The sequence below is a fragment of the Coturnix japonica genome, chromosome 3 (genome assembly GCF_001577835.2).
Source record: "Coturnix japonica isolate 7356 chromosome 3, Coturnix japonica 2.1, whole genome shotgun sequence".
In the NCBI taxonomy this organism is placed as follows: Eukaryota; Metazoa; Chordata; class Aves; order Galliformes; family Phasianidae; genus Coturnix; species Coturnix japonica.
Window position 1 is genome coordinate 85,535,511 of NC_029518.1, and position 14,322 is coordinate 85,549,832.

Genomic DNA, 14,322 nt, shown 5'->3' on the forward strand with positions numbered 1-14,322 from the left:
GGAGTGAAGCTATTTGAGTTGTGTTGTAGTTTCTGTTGAAAGTACAGCGCAGGTAGTAGTAGGTGGCTGTTTTTGATGTAGTCAATACAAAGAGAATAAAGAAAATACATATGCCCTGTTGTAATTAGTAGCTAGTTTAGAGCTACTTACTGAGAAGGCTCGATTATGTACAAAACAGGCTGTAATTTGAAGAAATTTTCTCATTTTAAGGCCCTTTTCTCTCTCCTGTCTCTGGAGTATACTCTTGAATTCTGTCTGTTTGGGTGGAGTAATAGAATTCAGATTTTCATCAGTAAAATGGGCATTTGTCAGGTTGATGACAAGGGGTTTGGGAAGGAAATCTGCTCTCAAGTCAGATGTTACTGAACTTTCTTTGCAACAGTCACAGATGATATCCTTTGCAAATAGTTACATGCTAGCGTGGGTTGGAAGGAGCAGTTAGGGGACTGTATGGAGACTTAGCAGATGTTATCTACATTTAGGTAGAAGTCGTGAGCCTACTGGGGCTGTGTAACATCTGCAAGTAGAAGTGATGTTCAGACAGCAATCTTCAATAGGCCGTATTTCTTTTTCCATGGTGAAACAGGCTTGCTCTCTTAGTAATAAAAATGTCAGTAGCAGTTCGAGTTTTGAAGCTCTGGGGGGCTTGGGGTGGAAATCAAGTATACTGAACACGAAGATTGCTAATGTTTGCAGGCATTGCCAGCTGGCTGTAGAATTTATTTCTTGGCTGTCATTATAAGCCCTTTGAACTACATGAAATGCAGAGGCCCATGCTGGTCCTATAAGCAAATTCTTTGAAATGATAACACACAAAACAATTTTTTTTTTACATAAACTAAGCTACAAGTAAAGGTGAATTTTTGTAGCATAAAAATACCAGGCTGCATGCTCAGCAAAAGACTTTTGTCCTAGTTTACCTTCATTCATGGACTCCCTTGTGTCTTAGTGTCAGTGATACAGTCAGACAATTCCCTTTCTCCCTTGACAAGTGCATCAAATGAATGCCTGCAATCTGGAAAGTCAGTTGATGCCATCTGGTCAAGTGCTAATGAGGCTGATGGAATACTAATGTCAAATGTTACTTTAACCTAAAGGAGCCTCCAAATGAGATGATGCTAGACTTTCCCTGTACCTTTCATGTGCTGTCACATTTGAACTCTGAAAGCATGGTTTCTCAGGAGTTTATTATTGGTCTTTGTGAAAAAGTGATGAGGCATTCTGCATGAAGGCCTGTGCAGCAACTGTGTGTGGACAATGTCAATGTAGAGAGACAGATTGCATTCTTATAAGTATAGAAAAACTGATGCTTGCCTAGAGTAGCCCAATCAAGCAAAATGAATAACAAAGACATTAGGTGCTCTTAAGACTTGAACCTTGTAAGAAGACTCTGCATATGAATTTTGCAGATATCTTCAGATATTTCTGTCTGTGAGGAAAGTTGCTTCTGGTTGATGTCCATTGGAATAGGTGTATAGATGTGTTAGTGGTCTACTTTGAGAGACTACATTTGGAGTGCTTGACTTGTCTTTTATTGATGTGTTACTTTGATTCATGATAGCATGTCTCATAAGCTCCTCTTGAATTTAAGTAGGAGTATCTGGCAAGTTTTAATACTACCGTTATTGCAGAATCATTGAAATGTTTGAGCCGAAAGCGACCCTTAAAAGTTATCTAGTCCAATGCCCCTGCAATGGACAGGGACACCTACAGCTCAGTCAGGTGCTCAGATCCCCATCCAGCCTGACCTTAGGTGTCTTCAGGTATGGGGCATCCACTAATGTCCTGGACAACCTGTTCCAGTGCCTTGCCACCCTTGTGGAAACACAAACAAAAACAAAAAAAAAAAAGCCTTTCTACCTTGTATCCAATCTAAATCTCAGCTTGAAACCATTTCCCCTTGTCCTGCCTCAGCAGACCCTGATAAAGAGTCACAGAATCACAGAATCACAGTCCATCCCCTTCTTTCTCTACAGTCCCCCTTTAGATACTGAAAAGCCACTCTGAGGTCACCGCAAAGCCTTCTCTAATCTGAAAACAACCCAAGCTCTCTCAGCCTTCAAACAGCGTTAAAAGAAATACTGTTGCATTATGAGCTTCAAGAATCTTTTTCTTGTGCTTTCACATTTCCTAAAACTTCTAAGCAGGAAGCTTTAGTCCAATTTTGAGTTACATCTAAAGAGCAATACCAATAAAAACACCCCCAAGCCCCCAGACTGTCTTTGATCTTCTGTGGTATGGGCTTTCTAGGTTTCTATAGCTGTATCAGAATGATAGGAAAAAAAACCTTTAGATTATGGAAAGCCATACAGTCACAGAAAAGGAAGTATTATGGCTAGACTAGGGGAATGAGTCTCTTTCCACTATACAAGCTTGACTGCAGCATCGATCAGTGCAAATTGTTGATCCCTCTGTAAGTGGTTTTGCTGTGATTCTTATTGCTGGCCTTGTGTGTGTGTGTTAAAAACTTAAATTCACTATGAGTCAATGTTCCCTACAGAAAATTGCACGTACTTGATCTTATTTCTAGTGATCAAGAGGAGAAAGTCTTTGGCTTTGTTACAGGTTGCAAGTACAGATGTTGCATCCTCTACCCATCAATTACTGCTATTCTTTCTGTTTTCCAGGAAAATCATTCTTAAGCTTACGGCAGTGTTGTTAAATAGTTAACAGCTAGGTGTTGTTAAATAGTTAACAGCTAATGGGCCACATAATATTAACAGCTTGAATTTTTGTGCTGACGTAGAATTGTTTGAGGTGAAAGTGACCTTTAAAGGCCATCTAGTCTAACCCCCCTGTAATAAACAGGGGTGGTACCTCTAGATCCAGTTGCTCAGAGCCCTGTCCAGCTTGACTCTGTTTCTTGGGATGTAGCATCTACCACCTCTGAGGGATCCTGTTCCAATGCTTCACTGTGCTTACTGTAAAAAAAAAACAGCCTGTGAGGCATTCCATATGTTTGATTGTTTTTGTGCCCCTCCTCTGGATGCTGTCCAACAGATCCATATTTCTACTGTACTAATGATTCCCCGTCTGGACATACGTGAGGTCTCACCAGCACAGAGAGGCAGGATCACATCCCTCAACCTGCTGATAACACTTCTTTTGAGGCAGCCCAGGATGTGGTTGGCTTTCTGGTCTGGTCTTTCTCATGTCCAGCTTCCCATCCACTGGTACCCCCAGGTCATTTTAAGGTGTGCTCAATCCTTTTGTCCTCACCTTGTACTGATGGAAGAGTTGCCATGACCCAGGTGCAAGACCTTTTCACGTGGATTTCCTGAACCTCATGAACTTCTCCTGGGCCTACTACTTGAGATGATCTCTGGATGGCATCCTGTCCCTCGGGCATGTTGACCACACCATATAGCTTGATATCTGCAAACTTGGGGAGAGTGTGCTTGATACCACCGTTGATGTAATTGATGAAGATATTAAAGAGCTTCTGTCCAAGAACTGATCCCTGATGGACATCACCTGTCCCTTCCCTCCATCTGGACATTGAGTTCTTGACCATCACACTCTTAGTGCAGTGTTGCAGTCAGTTCCTTGTCCATCACAGTCCACTCATCAAATCCATGGATTTCCAATTTGGGACAAAGATGCTGTGGGGGACCATGTTGAAGGCCTTACTGAAGTTTGGATAGGTGGCAGTGGTTCTTGTCCACTGATGACATTATGCCACTGTGGAAAGCCACTAGCTTGGTCAGGGAGAACTTGCCCTTGGTGGAGCCATGCTTGTTGTCTTTGATCATCTTCAATGTGTCTAAGCGTAACTAGGACAGATCAGTTATCTTCCCAGACACCAGGCTGAGGCTGACAGGTAGTTCCCTGGGTCATCCTTTCTACCATTCTTAAAACTGGGTAAAATATTGCTTATTTTCTTGTCACCAGGGACCTTACCTGACTGCCATAACCTTTCAGATATCAAGAGTGGCTTGGCAACTGCATCAGCCTGTTCCCTCCAGGCTCTCAGGTGCATCTCACTGGGACCAGTAGACTTATGGATGTTCAGATTCCTCTGGTGATCACAAACTTGGTCTTTGTTTACATTTCTGGTTCAGATGAGATCTTTCCTCTGGACAGACAAGGAGAAAAGTAGAGCCAGGCATTGGAGAGATGCTTTCAGATTAAGAGATGGGAAACAACAGAATGCAGTCTTGCAACTTCTACAGTGAATGCTGCTTAGAAAGCTAGATTTTACACTGTTGTATAAAAAAAACCCAAACAACCCAGTGTTGCTGCTTTCGTGCTAAACTTTCCCACCCATATCTGAGAAGACATTAAGGATGATGGTTTCTCTTCTTTCCTGTTCATCAGACTAGAGTGGTGGTGTCTGCCCTTCCTGGCTCCATTAATGGAATGAGGTATGTATGGATATCTTCACAGGGGCAGCAGTGCAGACTTTTTTAATTCCCATTTTTTTTTACATGTAATAAAATTGTTTTCTATTTTCTTAGTTAAGTGGTTGTTGGGTGAAGCCAAGGGAAAAAGGAAACTTCACTTGGTTGTAAGGAGTAAAGAAGGGAGTCCACACAGCACTCTGATGTGCACATCTGTACCGTGGGAGGTGGATCTGCTGCATTTTCTTGCCTCTCTTTGGAGTCTGCCCTGTGAGTCTTAGCAAAGGCTGGTTAGCGAGGCTGCTCTTGTTTTCAAGGAGTGGAACAGCATTTGTGACACAACTTGTGATGTGCTTAAATCCAGCAATTGGATTTGAATTTTTGACTTATTAAAGACTTTGGATATGGGCTATTTCCATCCCTAAAATTCTGAACTAGAATGTCCCTTGTCTTGTTTGAGCAGGGGTTGAACAAGAACGCCTCCAGAGATCTGCTCCATTCTCAGCTGTTCTGTGACTCTTTGATGCTATTGGATGTTTTTCCAAACTGAGGAGAGAATTCTAGGCCTTTGTCTTTCCAAAACAATATTTTTAAATGGATATCGTGTTTTTCAATGAATATTCTATTTAATCCTCTTACAGACAGGGATAATGCAAATTCGCTGTGGAGAGAGCAGAAGAATCTGCCTGAAGGCTCAGAGAATGTACAAATGCATTTTTCCCCGTTGTTTCAAGAAAAAAAACAAAAAAAAAGCCTTTTTTTTTTGGAGGGGGGGAACTATTTGAATCCAGATATTCTCATTACTGTGTCAACATGGCTGAATGAATGTCTGGTTGTGGACTGAGCTGAGATAGCTGATCTATGTTTCATGCAAGCCCGAGGGTTGTCCCTTTACCAGCAAGGGTGGCTGAAAAACTTGTGAACCAGCTCTTGAACTGCCACAGTGTACAGGCTGGGCTGTTAATGTTTGGTCAGCTGCCAACAACTACTGAGACCTCCTGAGGCTGAATAGCTGTTGTTGGGTTGGCTAAGCTATGGAAAGGGACAGAGCTAGATGCAGAAGATGGAAGGTAAACGCTTAAGCTGCTCTGGCATAGCCTGAGCAGCAGCACCCTAAACTGCCCATAGCAGTCATAGTTCAGGTGAGGTCTTATCATGGCTGTGCAGCCTCTGGTCGGCTTTCTGTGGCTGAGGGATACCATTATCCAGTAGTATAGAGGAGTGCACCTCTCTTATTCTCCTAGTTGAAACAGCACATTTATTTTCTGATTTTTTTAATTTTATTTTATTTTTTATTTTTTTGACAAATACACTTCATTACATCTATAGTGTTTGGCCTTCACTTTTGAACTCTGAGCATTTATGTTTATTCTTCACTTCTGTTCGCATGGTGTTTAATTCTACATTTCAATTCTACATTCTAACTTTCCCTGAAATGGCTCTTTCTCCCTTGAATTCTGTTTCTGGCCTCAGTTATTTGCCTGTTTATATAGGGAGAGTAGATATGTATGTAAATGGCTGTTGCCTTTGCCATCGTAATATGATCTTCAAAGGCTTGGACTGCAGTCACTTGGCTGCATTCTTTACATCAAACATTTCTCTCAGCAAGCTGCTGCCAACAGAGTGCTGCAAGGGCCCAGTCCTGGTGATTGCCTTCTGATCCTGCTCGACTAACAGTGCTTGTACACATGAAACTGCTTTCAAGTTTGAGTTGTGCAGTGCTTACATAGTTACGTTTGTTCTACAATTTTCTCATTTTTATTGATGTCATCTGGAAGTGAACATCAGCTCTTAACATCTTGTGACTGTTTGGTGTTGTTAAAATGCAGAAGCTGATAGTGATGGAGGAAAGTTAGCCAGGTTCCAGCCCAAACTGACAACAGGGTGGTGTAGGAGAGGCTCTGCCCTTACTAAGGCATTTCCTGAATGTGAGGTACTGCTACCTCTGTGCTGCTGTAACAGTACTGCCATCTTGTTTGTGCCCTTGCTGCCTGTTGAGCTACAGCCTCCGTGGAGGTGGGGATGTGCTGGTTGAACAAATTTTCTCCTCCAGAAGAGCAAAGGATTGCTCTGTTAATAGCACTCTTCCCTCATCAACAAAGTTGCTGATGAAGTGGTGGAGCTTGAAATGGGAGCCCTGGTGGGAAGGAAGCTGCATACCCCAGGGCTAGGAGAGGAGTCCTGGGAGGGATCTTCCATGAGAGGGAGAGGGCGTATCGACTGGGGTTGCAACCTGCACCACAGCATGAAATCCTCAATGGAGAGGGCCTGTACCTCTCTGAGAGCAAATAAGAAAGCCAACAAACACACACATGATGCTATCAGAGCTTTCTCTAGTTCCACAGTTGAAAATCTTTCTGATGTTCTGATTTCTATTTTGGGGAATGTATGAGGTGGTTCAGCTGATTAAGAGGAAAAATAGTTGTACAAGTGTTTAGAAGCTTTAATGAAGGATTTCTGATCATGTTTTTCTTCTTTTCACGCTGACACCAAATGATATCAAAAGGTATTTGTAGAAAAAACATGGGTAGCAATGTTAATGTTGTGGAGTGTTGAGTGGGCTCTGAAAGTTGCATGTTTTTTACTCAACAAGTCGAGAATGCTGCAGCCAACTGCAAAATTAGGTACAGTTTCACTAAGGAAAATATGTCAATTATCCACATAATGCGATCATATTCAGTGCTGCATGTTGTGTGTTTTTACTATCAGTTATTAGGAATTAAGCCAAGGAGGGAAAGTACTGTAAAAGCGCAGTGTGCATGCATAGCTTAGAGCTGCATAGATCTAAATGGTTAAAAAGGGGTTCTCTGCTAGAGAGGAGGAGGGGAGAGTAAGAGTGCATTCCCAAAAAAGTACATTCCCAAAATAAAAAGCTTACATCATGGACCTCTTCAGCTTTCCCACACTTCTTTCCTAATTATCGTCCTGCAGGACAGCTGATCTATTTCAAACAGGAAGCTGTTTACAGATAACACTTGCAACTGTGTTGTCTGATTTGTTGAACTGTCGAAAAGCAAACGGCAACCTCTTTCAAATTAAAAACTGTCAGACTTCTGTAAACAGCAGCAATGAGGTTCATCTGTGCAGTGTCCCTGCAGGCACAGAGTGTTCTGCAGTTCCCATCTTCTCAGCAACCGTAAGGTAAGTGGCTTTTATACTTTCATTCTTTAGAAAAAACGTGAAGGAAAAAAGTTTGGGTGTTTGTTAGCTGGCTGTCTTGTAAGCAGCAAAACATGACTGGCAATGGCCACGCAGCAGGGGAAGGTAAGGGAAATATCTGCTAGAACACAGCAGGCTTTTAATGTTGGACCTTTCTGTTCAGAAGCACCCATGTGGGTTAGAGCACGGAATTCCTGATCAGTGTTTCTATTGAAAATACAAAAATGCCACTGCAAGAGTTAATTCCTTTCTTTAAGCAACAAAGGATGAAGCAGTGTGTTTCAGTTTTTCATCTAACTAAAACTTATTGCAGTTTATTAAGGGGTTGTTAACGTTTCTGATAACAGATAACTGCTATCTCAGTTTAACTTTTGGAAATACTCAGTACTTTTCTTCATCCTTGGAGTTTTACTTCCCAGCAGCTGGTTATTTTCCACTTTAAAAAGTGAATTTTTAATACATCTGCAAGGCAGGGAATAAAGACTGACATTGCTGAAATGAAGCAGATGACAGTGGATTCAGTAAGTACTACATCACTGTAATTAAGAGTTAATACAGTTAAAACCAGATCAGGTTGGTGGCAGTGGTGTAAAAGAATCCTAAATGAAGATTAAGAATGTGAAAAGATATAAAATGTTGGTCTAAAGAGCTCAACTGTGATAATAAGCAATAGTTTAGTAACCAGAGGGCCACATACTTGCTTTTCAGTCTTGTGCAAACTGGGATAAGGAGACAGAATATGTAACTTAAAGTCATAGTTAAAATGGCATTTTAAATATGGCGTAGTCCTGCAGCTGGCAGGGAATTGCGCAGTGTAGTTTACAGATTGTACATCAAGTTGAGGGCTATTTTTCTGATTACTTTTGAGAGATTTTACACCATTTCAAGAGCTCCATTTAGTCAGCTTAAGGGCTGCCCAAAACTTGAGCTAGATTCATTTTGAAGTGGGAAGGCTTTTGACAAAGCAGCTTTTTGAAGAGGAGTGTCAATTTTTCAGAGTGGTTTAGTTCTTTTTTTCAAAGTATTTTGGCTGAAAACCAGAAGAGTTTAGCCAAAAATATACTCACAGAGTCTCCAGGGAGCTGTAGTGCTTTGCATTGCTTTTCACTACTGGCTGGGCTTTATGGTTGAACCATGCTTCCCATAGGCCCTGTGCACAGGGACTAGCTGTTGTGATGCCCCTTGGTGCAAGGAGCAATGTGCTGTGTTTTGTCAGATGCAGTGCAGTGGAAGGGACACAGGCTGGGCTCATAGGGAATTAAGCACAGGAAAAGCTCCCCCAGTTACTAGTAGGCAACGGCAAGTTTAAAATTTGAATGCTTTCTTCTAGTTGTGTATGAGCTTCATAGCACCCTATTTGCTGTGGATTAGAGGATCTGCCTCATTAGTAGCATTGCCAGTGTTGAGTTGATCAGATCTCATCTGGGACTTCTGAGATGAAGAAGAAGAATAGATAAAGAAAGAAAGAAAGTAGAAAGAACATCTGCTTCAGCTCTTCCTGTTTTTGGGTGGGGACCATTAGGAATGAAGCTGTGTCCATAGTTCTGCTTAGGTTCCAGGTGCCCATCTTTCTTTGCCTGGTTTTAAGCATGGATGTGAGGAAAGATACAAGATATGATTTGGTGGCTTGTGGTAGCAGTGATAATGGGAGGACAGTTGGACTAGATGATCTTGTAGGTCCTTTCCAACCTTGTGATTCTATGATTCTATGAAACAGTGTCAGGTTGCTTCAGGAGAGGTTTAGATTGGACCTTAAGAAGAATTTCTTCATTAAAAGTGTGATCAAACAGCAGAAGGGGCTATCCAGGGCTGTGGTGGAGTCCCCATCCTTGGAGACATTTGAGATGTGTGGATGTGGCACTAAGGGATGTAGCTGAGTGACTCAGTAGGTTAGACTGATAGTTGAACTTGTTGATTTTTGAAGGCCTTTTCCAACCAAGATGATTGTTTGATTCTGTGACTCGATGCTGTTATTATGGAATGAGCACTAATAATAAGAAATCATCCAGATAGCTCTCTCAGATTTTTGGGTTGATTTTCAAGCTTAATTGTTTATTCCTTCAAATTCTCCACTGATGGGAGTGGGGAATTTAGCAGATGTTGAAACTTGCTCATAAAAGTTGTGCATATAAGTGTCCTTAGAGGACTCCTTCGAGGTCTAAAAGACCTCAAATCACAAGTTGATTTCATCTCCATCTGATCTGAATGCTGGGCACATTTTGGTAGTGTCCAAATGGCAAAGGCTGAACAACAAAGCATGTCTGAAGTAGTACTTGTCTCTGTATGTGATGCTTTCTTTTACAAGACAAGGGTTCATAAACCATTCATTTCTAAAGATATTTTAATGTAGGTGAAACTTTGTCATCAGAGAAGGGTTTATATGATATCACCTCTTGCTTGGGATTCAAAACAAAGGTCTTCATTATATATACCTAAAATAAATACGTTAAATAATGTGTGTATGAAGTAACTGGCACTATTGGATGGCATAGTAGTTAGGACTAGTCAAAATAAATCATGGGACAAGAATGTAAAACGAAAGGGCTTAGCATAGGAAGCAAAAAAAAAAAGAAGTCTGCATAGAAGAATGTCTCTCACTGAGGTCTCTCATCAGAATGGTATTAAGAAGAAAGGATACCAGCAGGTCGAGGGAGGTGATCCTCCCCCTCTACTGTGCCCTGGTGAGGCCTCATCTGGAATATTGTGTCCAGTTCTGGGCTCCCCAGTACAAAAAAGACAGGGATCTCTTGGAAAGAGTCCAGCGGAGGGCCACTAAGATGGTGAAGGGCCTGGAGCATCTCCCCTATGAGGAGAGACTTAGGGAACTGGGTCTGTTTAGCCTTGAGAAAAGAAGGCTGAGAGGGGATTTGATCCAGGTTTATAAATACCTGAGGTGTGGGAGCCATAGTGGTGAGTCTGGTCTCTTTTCAGTAGTGCGTGGGGACAGGACTAGGGGTAATGGGATGAAAGTACAGCATAGGAAGTTCCGCATGAATGTGCGGAAGAACTTATTACAGTGAAGGTAACAGAGCACTGGAACAGGCTGCCCAGGGGGGTGGTGGAGTCTCCTTCTCTGGAGATATTCAAGACCCACCTGGATGCCTTCCTGTGTGATGTGGTGTAGGGAGCCTGCTTTGGCAGGGGGGTTGGACTCGATGATCTCTAGAGGTCCCTTCCAACCCCTACAATTCTGTGATTCTGTGATTCTGAAGTGAGTATGAACATTACTGTCTCAGCTCCAACAACACGTGTCCATGCTGGCCTGTCGAGTCTGGTAATAATCTTTACTCTGTCTTCTAAGCAACCCTCTTTAAACATGTTTGTCCATCTAGACTGAGTTTATGTGTGATTACATCACATTGTTCCTTGATTTTAGGAATGATGATGCTAACTGTCACCATTGCAGCACTGGATACATGGATATGATACGTTCAGAGTTGATCCTTCAACCCCTTTGGCAGCACTGATTAATTTTGTGGCAAGTCTTTGGGATTTCAGCCAGGACAAGGTTCATGCTGCCTTTAACACCTCCTCTGAAGCCTTTTCTTTTGCTGGTTGCTGCATAATCAGAGCTCTGGCATTAGTTTCTGCTGTTATAAATGCCCCATAGATGCTGAACACATACACAAAGGAGGTATCTGCAGGTCCAAGTGATAATAGCCAACATGCACTTTTGTAATGTGCACACGAATGGCCTCTGGTCATGTTCTGACTGTGTGAAGATGCATCTATGGCTATTGTTAGAGAATGTGCTGAACTCAAAAGCAGGTAGAAATGCCAGTAGTTATCACTTACTTAGCATGAGTTGTTATATTCCTCCCTAGAAACATACTTATTAATAGAGAGGAATCTCTCAGGGCGGTTGGTTAGATGAAAGGAATTTAATAAGAAATTCCCAAAGGGAGTTGTCATATTCAGGAATCTCTTGGCAGAAGAAGCATCCTGGCATATGGGTAAGGGAAGTAACACCTTCAGTTTAAATGGCCTTATTTGCAATATTTTTTTACACGTTCTATCTATATCTTTCTGAATTCACATTTCTTTTACAAAATGAGACCAGATCATCAAAAGCACCCCTAGCCTGAATGCAATCTATTTGGATTCTAATTCTTTAAATCTTTGTGTGTGGCAGAGGGCTTTAAGTGCAATTGCTGTCGTGTAAGAGCTGCACTGCGAACTGTTTACCACTGAGGATCTTTCAGTTGGCTTCCATTTGATGTGTCTTCTAAACAGGATCATGTCTGTTGGCAAAGATGGAGACTGATTGGCCAAAGTCTGCTGTAGCATCCTAGTGTAAGAATGCTATTATCTTCTTAGATCTTCATAAATGTGTAGTCATCTGCAGGAACAGCATTATTTAGCATATGCTTTTATGAGGACACATTAGATTTGCACTTTATTTTTCCCCCCATTATTTTTTTGTTTCTACAATTATTTCAGTGTACAAATCACTTCTTTTACTTAATGTGGGGAGCTGTTTTGGTAGGCTTCCCTTTCCTCTGTTTTCTTTCCTGCACCTGCACTTGGAAAATTGTTTCAGAAATCTTAAAGGTGAAAACCTATTGAACAGCACTATTGTTATTAAGTTTATCCTTGTCTGTTTATCCGCCTGTCTGTTTTTCAGTGCAGATATTTAGCTGTATTCCCTGTGAGGCTTGCTTTTTCCCATGATGCTTTTTCTCCTATGTAGAGACTTGGCTGTTTTACTGAAGGTGCTTTTAGTCCTTGAATCACCAGTATAATTTATTTCCCACCATTCCCAAGCATCTGGGATTATGAAATCCCAACTGATTATGAAAGTATCAGCATAGATTCGCATGTCAAATGTTATTTGATTCCTGTAGATTCTCAGTTTGAGAATAAAAACAATCTCTTGTTGAAATTACATTGATGCTGCTGCCCCAGTTCGAATGCAAAATTTTGTACTGTGGTGATTTGTTATATTGAGGATATCATTCTGTGAAGCATGTCCTTGTCATTTGAGGATAATATTCTTGGATCATTTCCATGACTCTGGCTTGAATACTGTTGCAAAATATCTCATTCTGCTGTATCTGAAATGCTCCATATCTTGTGCTGGATATCATTTTCCACTGCAGCCTGGTATGTTGCCATATCTTTCCTACTTTTAGATCCCAATCTTTAGTTATGTACCCACTCTTTTTTTTTTTTCCCCCCACATTTTTGTGAATTTAGTCCTGTTATTTCTTTCACTTATATGTATTTTTTTTTCTGTATGCCTCTGGCATGTGAGGGCACGGTTTTATAACATGCTGAAGGCTATCTTGGCTCCTGCCAAGGGCTGGCAATGTTTTTTCACAGGAATGGATGGCCATTTTTCCCTCTCCAGGAGCCAAGCAACTAAATCAACTGAAAAATAACACTGCAAAAAGAGGAATGGTTTTCTGCTGGCTTAGCTACCCGTGCTAGCTCAGTATGGGATCAGATGGCGATTGGTGACAGCATGAAGGAGAGGGTAATGTGTACCTGCAGCAGGGGAGTCAGGCTGCTGTTAGCCCTCATATAGACAGACTTAGCTAGTAGTGATGGGGGGGCTTCCCTCACCCAGCTTCACATACCTACAATGCTGGGAGATGAATGCACGCCTCTAGAGAGCCAATTATACGATCTGTTTTAGGGTGAAATTAATTGTCACAGAAAGGTGCTTTTCCCTGACTTGATTATACAGTGAGTTCATCATGATTTTTCTCAGACTCAGAAATTCAGCCAGAGTGACTGAATCCCACCCAAGGGTCTGTCTGTAACTTCTGCTGGGTTGAGGTCTGGCAGCAAAATGATCCTGATAAATAGGCATCCCTTAATGCCAGCTGTGTTCTATCTCCTAGCTCACTTTTCTGAGGTGCTGTACATGCTGCTTTCAGAAAGACTGAGCAGCAGTCAAGTAGCTTTCTTTTGTTCCTAGACCCTCATCTAAATTCAGCTGATGCAGTGTCAAATACATGAGAAAATGGAGGCAAAATCTATTTTCCCCTGCTGTGTTCTTTCTCCTCAATGAGGACTGAGGGGTAGGATGCTGGAGCAACTGAAAGGAAACCTTTCTTATGTCCACATGTGCTCCAGGGTGGTGCCTTCTGTTCTAACCTGAGTTAACGCAATTCAATTTTGAAAAGAGAAAGCACTCATTTTTCTTTTTTCTTTTTCCTTTTTTTCCTCTTATTTCCCCCCTCCCTCCTCTCCAGTATCTGATTGCTTGGCTTGATTTGGCTTCTTCACCATGCTTCTTCTTCCCTTGCTTCTTATCTTTTAATCTGTTGTGCCTGAGCTTATGCTACCTTCATATATAGCATCCATCTCCTGGGGGCAGTTCCTCTCTTGAGGAGCTGTGAGCTCACATCTTTTTCAGTTAAGACAGTTCCAGAACTGGTATTTCTCATTTGTGGATCAATACACAAGTGGTATTTCTGTTGTGAAGAAGGCACTCACTGCTGTGGATGCGTTGGGATGATGGAGGGGTCTTTCTGCCTGGTCTCTGCACCTCAGAGTTTATCTGGGGAACTGGGACCATGCTCCCCAGATTAAGTTTTCCTTATCAATCTCTTCAGTGTCCTCAAGAAGACAACTATCAGGCCCTCCTGGAAAACCTCTAGGTGTCTGGACACCAAGAACACATTGGAAAGCAGAAGTTGACTGAATAGGCACTAAATACTCAGATACTGCACAAATATGCCAACTTGTTCAGTCAGTCCTAAGCATATATGAATGTGGAGAGTTGAAAAATAGTGCCCTAAAGCTTCAGAAATAAGATGAAAATCACGTATGTCAACAATATGTATTCATTTATGTACAGAAATCTTTCCCATAG

At 41.7% G+C, this 14,322-nt stretch overlaps 1 protein-coding gene across 2 annotated transcripts in view; it reads left to right on the top strand.

The window, feature by feature from the left end:
• Positions 1-1,924: 1,924 nt before the first annotated feature.
• Positions 1,925-14,322, top strand: part of COLEC11 (collectin subfamily member 11) — a 38,150-nt gene continuing 25,752 nt past the window's right edge. The window contains exons 1-2 of one of the 2 annotated variants that reach the window (XM_032443521.1): positions 1,925-6,846; positions 7,272-7,481. The gene's annotated coding sequence lies outside the window, so the exon portion shown is untranslated. Of the gene's footprint in view, positions 6,847-6,889; positions 7,482-14,322 lie in introns of those variants that run through there. The other variant, XM_015859357.2, reaches the window with a different exon arrangement.